The following is a 9,663-nucleotide window of genomic DNA, read 5'->3' on the forward strand; positions in this document are numbered from 1 at the left end:
TGGAAGGCGAAATAGGCGTACGTAAAGGCTAGTATATATACACACCTAGCGACAAAGTCGCGGGGCATTATATGAGGACAGTTGCGAGACACTGTCCCTAGACTGTTGCGATACTATGTCACGCGTTCACACCTACAGAGCCAGTTGCACCAGAGGAACCGGCGCGAAATGGTGTTTTTTAAATCTACATCTCTTATAAGAAAATGGTGGAAAATAAATTAAATATCCACCAGAAAGAGCTTTGCCAAGTAGGTCGACCTCTGTCCCGTACTTATTTGTCGCTGATGATACTTTTGCATTAACAATCCATGTAATGAAACCTTCACCAGGTCGATTGTGTGTGTCACCAGCAGAAATGATTTTTAATTACAGGTTATCTAGAGCGCAAAAAATTATTGAAAATATATTTGGTATTATAAGTTACAAATTTAGAGTAATCTTGAAACCTATTGCTCTTCACCCTGATAAAGTGGAAGCAGTGGTACTATCAATTTCATACACAACATTTTGGGAAGAACTTCTCAATCAAGAAGCTTTTATATTCCTCCAGGATCATTTGATCTGGAAGATGCGAATGGGAATTTGGTACAGGGACAATGGAGATCTGAATTTAGAAAGTGGTTTAATAACTTTACAAACCATGCCTCTATGTGCACTCACCCAAGTGCATAACATAAGAGATGAATTTAGAGATTATTTTATGTCTCCAGAAGGAGCGTTATTTTGGAAAAATAATCTGTGAAAGCGCCGTTATGATATTTAAATTTCATTTGTATAGGAATACAATTTTTTTTTCTTATTCAATTTGTATGTCAATTTTTCGATCGTTACCTATTTTTTAAGAGTTAATAAATGTGAACGTGTAGTAAGTAATAATATGTAATTGTTTTAAGTAAATAAAATGTACTTAATTTATTACTTGTCTGACTTTCCCCGCCTTCATCGCCGTCAGTGCTTCGGCTTCGTCTCGATTCCATCCATTGCAATAAAAACATTAAAGGCTGGTAACCAAACCAGTTTGACCTCTTGGGGGAAGAGCCAAGTTTTCTTTGGATTTCGTCCGTTTTCGTGCTCTCGCTTAATGTTGTGAATCTTTTCCTCCATCTCGTGAATGGACATAGTGAACTTTTTAGCCAGAGACTCCTTTTGTCTCGGTTTTTATTCTCGGTAGACATAACATCCCATAGGCGAGGGAGGGTGTGTAAATACCCAATGATTTTTAGAGTAGTTTCCATCGCAAAACAACAGAACACGAAACATAACAAAACACCAACACGTGGCGGCTATCTGCACACTGGCATCGGCGTGTCCCGGTGTCTCGCGACAAGTCCAGACTACATCATGTTGCGCAACATTTGTATCATGTATCCCATTTCGAATGGGAGACCTGCGACATGCAACTTTTGTATCGGGACAGTTCCAAACACGGAAAAATATCAAAGGACATCCCTGAGACTTGTCGCAATACACGTGTTGCGCGACTTTGTCGCTTGGTGTGTACTAGCCATCTCAATTCGAATAAGTAGGAACTATGGTGGTTATATACACGGGGAATATACAGTATTGGTATTCTGTGGTATTAAACCCTTTTCCGGGGTCGATCACAAGAATTCCAAGGGTGGAATGTTCGTAGATGCCGAAAATTTGCTGTATTGGGACATTAATAAAACTTCAATTCGCAAGGGCATTGGTCGCAGGATAGGCGATGGCTTGCACACGAAATTTACACATAAACAAATAAAGTGGACATTTATTGAACGGAAAGAAAATTCTACATTATTCTCATTAATTAAAATTTGAAATTTTCACCCTTGAATGTGAAGAAAAGATATTTACAAGTACTTTCAACATCTTGAACTTCCCTGGGATTTATACAGTACATAAATTTTAAAAAATTAAAAAAAAATTATTATATGTATACTCAAGATTAGCATGGAGTGTTGGTAAGGTACCTTAAGATTGGACAAAAGCAGTAATTGCACCTATCTATAAGCAAGGAAACTAGAAGGATTGTAACAACTATCGAGGTATCTCATTGATTAGTGTACCAGGCAAGGTATTCACTGGCATCTTGAAAGGGAGGGTGTGATCAGTAGTTGAGAGGAAGTTGGATGAAAACCAGTGTGGTTTCAGACCACAGAGGGGCTGTCAGGATCAGATTTTCAGTATGCGCCAGATAATTGAAAAATGCTACGAGAGGAATAGGCAGTTGTGTTTATGTTTCGTAGATCTAGAGAAAGCATATGATAGGGTACCGAAAAGATGTTCGCCATACTGGGGGACTACGGAATTAAAGGTAGATTATTAAAATCAATCAAAGGCATTTATGTTCACAACTGGACTTCAGTGAGAATTGATGGTAGAATGAGTTCATGGTTCAGGGTACTTACAGGGGTTAGACAAGGCTGTGATCTTTCAGCTTTGCTGTTCGTAGTTTACATGGATCATCTGCTGAAAGGTATAAAATGGCAGGAAGGGACTGTCCCGGCATTCGCTTGAAGAGAATGGAAAACCTTTCTCAGGACAGCCGAAGGTTGGGGCCAGCCATGAGGTCCAGCCCCGTCCCGTCTCCCGAATGCAGAGGCGCAGAACCACGGTAGAGCCGTGGCCACTCCTCCTCTGCTCCGTTGGCCGGTCGGAGTGCAGAGCTGTTGGACGATGGACCAGCCGTGGCCACATATGGACCGATGCCCACTCTGCATCTACCGACCGAACTGACCACTACTAGTAATAAATGGTTTAATTCCTCCCCTGAAGGGGGAGGCGGGCCTCTTAGATGGTGACGCCGTCTCTCAGGCCGGGAGATTTGTTACGGTGAAAGAGATGCTCGAAGAAGGTGAGGGGGTTGGTGGCCGTGGCCCTCCAAACGTGTCTAAATCTTCACATACCCTTATGTCATAGGTTTCGCTATTCGAAAGATTAAAATAATAATAATAATAATAATAATAATAATAATAATAATAATAATAATAATAATAATAATAATAATAATAACAACCGGAGGTACACCTTCTTCGTGCATTTGAACTGAGCGCCTTTCAGAAGGCCATCTGTGATGTATCCCTGAACTGTGTATTGAGAGAAATTTGGACCTTTAATCTTCAGATGTCGCTACTATCGACTTATGTGTCCCCTCTGGTGGGAGGACGCACAATTAACTTTCAAGGCAAAACTCTAGCCTATATGTACGTTAACCTGAAGTGCTTGTAGATTGTTTTCAATGTGCTGAAGTTGTCAGCAGTACTTGAATTCTTTCTTGCTGAAATTATTAGCCAATCAGAAATTTTTGTATATATTTTGTATCCTGTTAGAATTGGGGGTGTGTACAGGTATTCGGCCTAGATAGTTCTGGAACTTCCCCTCTGCTATAAAACCTGGGAGCTTTTGGGTCATGTTGTCTTCTTCATCGCTCCAGTACAGAGTCTATACTGTGTTAGTGGAGGCAGGGGAAAGCCTTGCCCGTCGCCGGAAGGCCCACCAGCTCAAGGTATTTGCAGACATCTTTTAAATATGTAATTTCTCCAGAAAGCTAACTTGAGGGGAAGGTTTAAAAATTTTCTTAATGTAAATTTCTGAAGATTAAAATCACCTATTTAATGTAAATATTCAGGAAAGCCAAACGACTCTCTTCAAATCCCTGCTGGGAAATATTTTACTTAGGGGATAAAGAGTGTTTACCCTCCGGTACTTTCTAAGAGGTACAGCACGATAGTATTTGCACGACTATGGGCAGTATGAACAAGGAAATTCCCAATAGAAGGTCGTAGCAACCCGTGGAAAATACTAGGGCCCACCAAGGTCAGGTGGATAAAAGAATAAATAAGTTATTGCCGAGAAAAATAAGTTACTACTGACTAAAATAAAACAGTTTTAAGACTCAAAGAACTTTAATGAAAAACTAAGAAACAGAACAAAGCAATTAAATAGTAAGTCCCAAAATTAAATCAAAGGAAACTGTTTTCACCATAAGGTACTTAAATTCAGTTATTGACTTTTCTTTTAAGAACAGATGTAACGCTAATTGAAAAATTCCTAAATTCAAGGAATTTGATTCTACCCTGCAATATGAGAGCGGAGCAGAGAAATGTTTCTTAATGACGGCTTCTAAAATGATCCAATAGGAATCACGGAAAATCAGTACCGGTATTAGTTCCAAAGTTCCGCCAAGAACAACTCAGGAACAAAACCAAAACACGAATGAGAAGTCTACTACAAGATTATCAGAATAAAAACTTCCCAGATGAAAATAATTAATACTTCCGAAATACTCAAAACACAGAGATACGTAAGAACGTATTCAGTATCATACACCAAACCCAGAACAAAAAACATCCCAATTCAATTGACGCACGTCAGATGTTCACCAGAAACAGAGCATAGAAACGTCAAATGACAAACGTAGCGCCGAATACTCCCACCCATGTGTTGTGATGATCTCCATGGAAACCGGATCACATGATCAAAAACAAAATGGCACCCATCCAAAAGATAACCTTCAAAGGAAAAATTAGCCGTTAAAGAAACAATTTTCCACTCATGCTTTCATCTACCTTTACATGATAGTTCAACTAGTTAACAGTATTATCCCAATAGAATAGATACGAGGTAAAACACAGGAGGTGTTATGATACACTTTCTTAAGTATCGTAGTAAAACATACTCTTTATGACAACACCTTTAAGGCATACCTTTGTTTAAAGGAGACGTTTCCAGAGTGATTAATGGACTAACATAATTTCCTAAATTATTACAATACAGCCCCATAAGAATTTGGTAACTAATTCATAACCAAGGTCATTTTAACACAGTCACTTTGATAACAGAAATTCTCACTCACGGCGATATTTAAATAACATCCAGAGAAATTTAGTTGAAGATATACCGAACAACACATTTCAGTTCAACTACATTTAGTGCTTCACATATTCATGTACCTCCGGGTTGATTAAATTGAAAAGCTACTCACAGTTTCTGAAGGAAATTTTCAAATAAATTCAAACCAAAGATTTGGGGCCCTCGCCACACGGAGATCGGATTACCCCGTATCAAGGTGATACATCATCTTCCTTCTGCTTCAACTCAGGAATATAATTAAAGACCCAGCAGTACCAGCAAGAGCTTGCTTTTCCTTCCAATTATCTCTTAACAGGTCCCAGCTGACGATCGCTTATTGCCGTTATCCACAAAGACAATCGCGTGTCGGTTTAGTTCAGCCAAACGCCGCAAGATGGCAGAAAAATATCGGCCAACAGGTTCCCTGGAGGCTAGCGCTCATGGTAGGTACTCGTAGAACTACTAGTGTATTACGGTGGTATTACGTGGGGATGTTTCAAATACTTTTAAAGTGTTCAATTTCCATTATAAAGCTTGGTATGGAGGTGACTATGATTTTCTATAACTCTAAATTCTTCAAACATTTTTGGAACTTAATATTTTCGCCATCTAGGCCATATAGGATGTTCAGTGTTTTCTTAAGTGTTTCCAAAGGAGTGAAAGTGCTTCACCTCCTAGTAGTGTGTTCATGGCCAATTTTCTTAAACCTTTTTTATTTCTGTACATGTAGGCCATTTAGCATGGGCCCTTATCGCCCCTGTTTTTTTGCTAATTATTTATAGACGATTGTGGATCAGACTGTCAAGCAGAAAAGATAGTTAACACTGTTTTAAAAACAATCTAATGTCAAATTTGTATTAGAAACTTGTGCCTTTGTGGATGGTTGTAAATTGTGGAGCTCAGTCTCCTAGAATGTAATTGAGTGGAGCAAAAATGCTCTTTGAAATGATGTACCTTCAGAGCTATCATGTTCAATCATTTGTAAACTATTGGATCCAGAACCTTCTCCGTGTTTGACTTTAAGACATTGTTGTAGTCAGAGCTAACGAGCTCATCGTCTGAGAATTAATAGTTCTGCACATAGCAGTGACGATTGTGAAAGTGATTGTGGAAGTGATATTTTAGAGAATTCATGCTAAGATAATAAAGGTTTAGAAACGTCATATCGATCGATCATACTATCGATCCAATTCAGATTTCATTTCCATTCAGTTGTCAGAATTGCTGGAACCGGGAGAACTCCCTCTTCATTCCTCAACCCCGCAAAACCAGGTATCACTAAAAGTTGTGCGTACTGTACTTAGTCGAGCATCTCGTCTCCTTACTCCTAGTCTTCCCTGCCCAAAGTTCGCAACATTTTCGTAACACTACGAAAACACCATCACAAATCGTGCTGCTTTCCTTTGCATCTTTTCCAATTCTCGCATCACGAAGTCCTGGTCTAATGTTCTAAGGGAAATGAGATAGCACGCTAAGGGCTCTATTTTCATGATCAGAATCAGACATCGCTTGCCTGGTGGAAAAGAAGACTGAAAGGTGAATCTTCGGCTGCTCTCTTCTCGGAGACTGAGATGGGGACGACTGTGTCTCCAGCTGAGTCTGCTATGCTTCCAATTTGTGCCAGCCTCGTCAATTTCATTTCTTTCTATCTGAAATCCCTTAGTCAACCCTTGTTCTCTTTCAATCACGATGTTATTAAATTTGTGAGACTTTGATAATAAATCTGGCCCAGTTTTAGACCAGATGCCCTTCCTGACGCAACCATATGTGGATGCATGCATTGAAAAATAACGTGTATTCGTGGTGCTTGGCAGCGTGGAGTGCCGTGTTTGTAATTTTTTTGGACCGGCTAAGAATCGAAACTTGGATTCTATGAACTAAATAATAATAATAATAATAATAATAATAATAATAATAATAATAATAATAATAATAATAATAATAATAATAATAATAATAATAATAATAATAATAATAATACCGGGCGAGTTGGCCGTGTGCGTAGAGGCGCGCGGCTGTGAGCTTGCATCCGGGAGATAGTAGGTTCAAATCCCACTATCGGCAGCCATAAAGATGGTTTTCCGTGGTTTCCCATTTTTACACCAGGCAAATGCTGGGGCTGTACCTTAATTAAGGCCACGGCCGCTTCCTTCCAACTCCTAGGCCTTTCCTATCCCATCGTCGCCATAAGACCTATCTGTGTCGGTGCGACGTAAAGCCCCTAGCAAATAATAATAATAATAATAATAATAATAATAATAATAATAATAATAATAATAATAATAATAATAATAATAATAATAATAATAATAATAATAATCACATGCAACCAAACACGGCAACATCACACAAGTTAATCACTTCAAGTACTTAGGCGAAATTATCGGGAGCACTGGTAATGAAAGAGTAGCCAACAAAAATAAAATTACGTAAAGCCTACACAATATCTACAAAAATATATAACTTTCCACCAAAGTCACGCAGTCGTTCACCCAGAAGCACTCTACGTGACCGAGAGATCATCATTAACCATCAACATCAAATACATCGAGAAAAATAGATGGACAGATTTTGAAGCCATTATTCGGTATCTCCATGCGCAAAATCTCGGTCAAACTGTGTTCACTGAGTGAACGATCCATATCGGTCACACGGAAAAGGCGTAAGAAACTCTATGGACATACAACGCAAATGGACGACTCGCGACTGACGATGAAAATCTTCGACATCAATGGAACCGAACAAACCAAAGTTCGCTGGCTAGTAGACACAGAAATCAATATTGAGCCTCTGCCACGTAGAAACACGGACTACATGTAGACAGAAAATAAACTCACACAAGTTCATACCCAGGGAATGAACGGCACGATATTTGAAACTCAAGATGTGTGAACACAAGGAAGACGACAGACCCGTAGCGAGAGGATGAGGAAGTGGGAAATACAATATAAGAAGAATAAGACCAATGTTAATTACTAGTTCTACGTGCTCCTTAGAGGGTCAAACGCATGTAAATAATAATAATAATAATAATAATAATAATAATAATAATAATAATAATAATAATACTGGCATAGGGTATCGAAGACGAAGTGCGACATCTTCACGAGTTACCGTGGACCGCCGCACAGATGGCACTGCCATCCACAGTGATGACTGAGCGCGAGGATAACAGAGGCATTATAGGGACTACTACTTCAAAATCTAGTAAGAAACTCAAGCATGCAACTAACGTTTGAAAATGATTTCACTTTGGAATATTTCCTGGATGATTTCGCTGCCTTCGAAGTAATCAGCTCCCTTCTTATCTCCTTCGTGTGGAAGAAGAATCGACATTTCAAGTAGTGAAATACGAGTTTTGGTAGCAAACACAGCACAAGATCTTCACAGCACCCCAACTGCGATGACTTCACTTTAATAACATCTAATTTATCCAAGTACTCGAAGAAAGCATCACCCCATAAACTATCCATACACGATAGCTTTTCCGCAACAGCATTTTCCACTCGCAACAACACATTATAAATACTTTCCGATGCATAAGTGAGATATGTGGCGCTTTGCATTGAGCCGTAATCTTTAATTAGTGTTAGGGAAGCAGACACATTATCAGTCGGTTTGCCGAAAAGGAAAGGACGACATAAATCACACTGAATCACTTTTGAATTATTCCGCACTATGTATCCGGTTAAATGATACACTAAGTACACTTTGCTACAATTCCGCCCATTTAACTCAGGTAAACTGTTTTTCCAGGCTGGTATTTGAATGTCATTTTCGATGTTCACAATGTTTTCCCTGATTTCATCTACAGCTTGTGTCTTCACTGCACGATTTTTACTTTCAATTTCTCTTGCAAGAATACGCATTTGATTAACGAGAGACGTCAATGGGGATTCAGCTCTGTACTCACAGTTTCCGCCAGACGATAAGGCAAGTTTAGTCGGTACGTAAATAGACTGCAACGTGTGTAAATGTAGAAAGTCAATAGTGGACGGATAATCATCACAACTTAGTGATCGCAGGATACCGAAATGACGTTCCAGGGGATCTTGATTAAATTTTCCTGTCAAAACGTAGCTATAATTAATGGTGTTCCCACAAATATTCAGACACTTCTAAGGTACTTTCCACGGTAACTCTTAAAGACTCCAGTGTCCTTTGTGAAGCGAGTGAATTTTGAGTATCTCTGAGAACATTCTACCATTTAATTAAACTTTCATGTGCCTGTGAACATTTATACAGTGCTTGAGTGGGAATAGCCTAATTTAATGCGTCAATCAGATAGTTTAAATCGCTTGGGAAAATTTCCGTTTGTTTACTGTCTTCTAAACCCTGTGTTTTAATACCCCAGTAGAATGCTATACCATTAGCGACTGATCTTCTAAATAGTTGAAATGCCAGTCTGACATTCATTCGCTTAAACGAATTAGGATCCAAGTGGGCAGAGGTCAGTGTAGCAAATTTCAATCCGGAAAATTCAGGAGACGAGTCACATTCGTAAACTTTCCTGTAGAATGAATAATCAACAATATTGCCATTATAATTAACCTGTCCTTTGTCATGAAAATTATTTTTACACATTTAAATATATGTGGCGCGTCTGAAAATGCCCATAATTTTCTGTAGAGTCAGCTTGATTGGAAAATAACACTTCAGATTCTTTATGTTACCAGATATTCCTAAGCATTTCCACAACTGTTTATTCTACTGGCTACCATCCGATGTGAAACCATGATTCGGACACCTACTTGCTCTAATTGTATGAAGACTTGAATGAGTATGTTTGCAATTATATCATGAGGGGTGGCGTTCCGGCTAGCATATATC

Source organism: Anabrus simplex, chromosome 1 (genome assembly GCF_040414725.1).
Source record: "Anabrus simplex isolate iqAnaSimp1 chromosome 1, ASM4041472v1, whole genome shotgun sequence".
Classification (NCBI taxonomy): domain Eukaryota; kingdom Metazoa; phylum Arthropoda; class Insecta; order Orthoptera; family Tettigoniidae; genus Anabrus; species Anabrus simplex.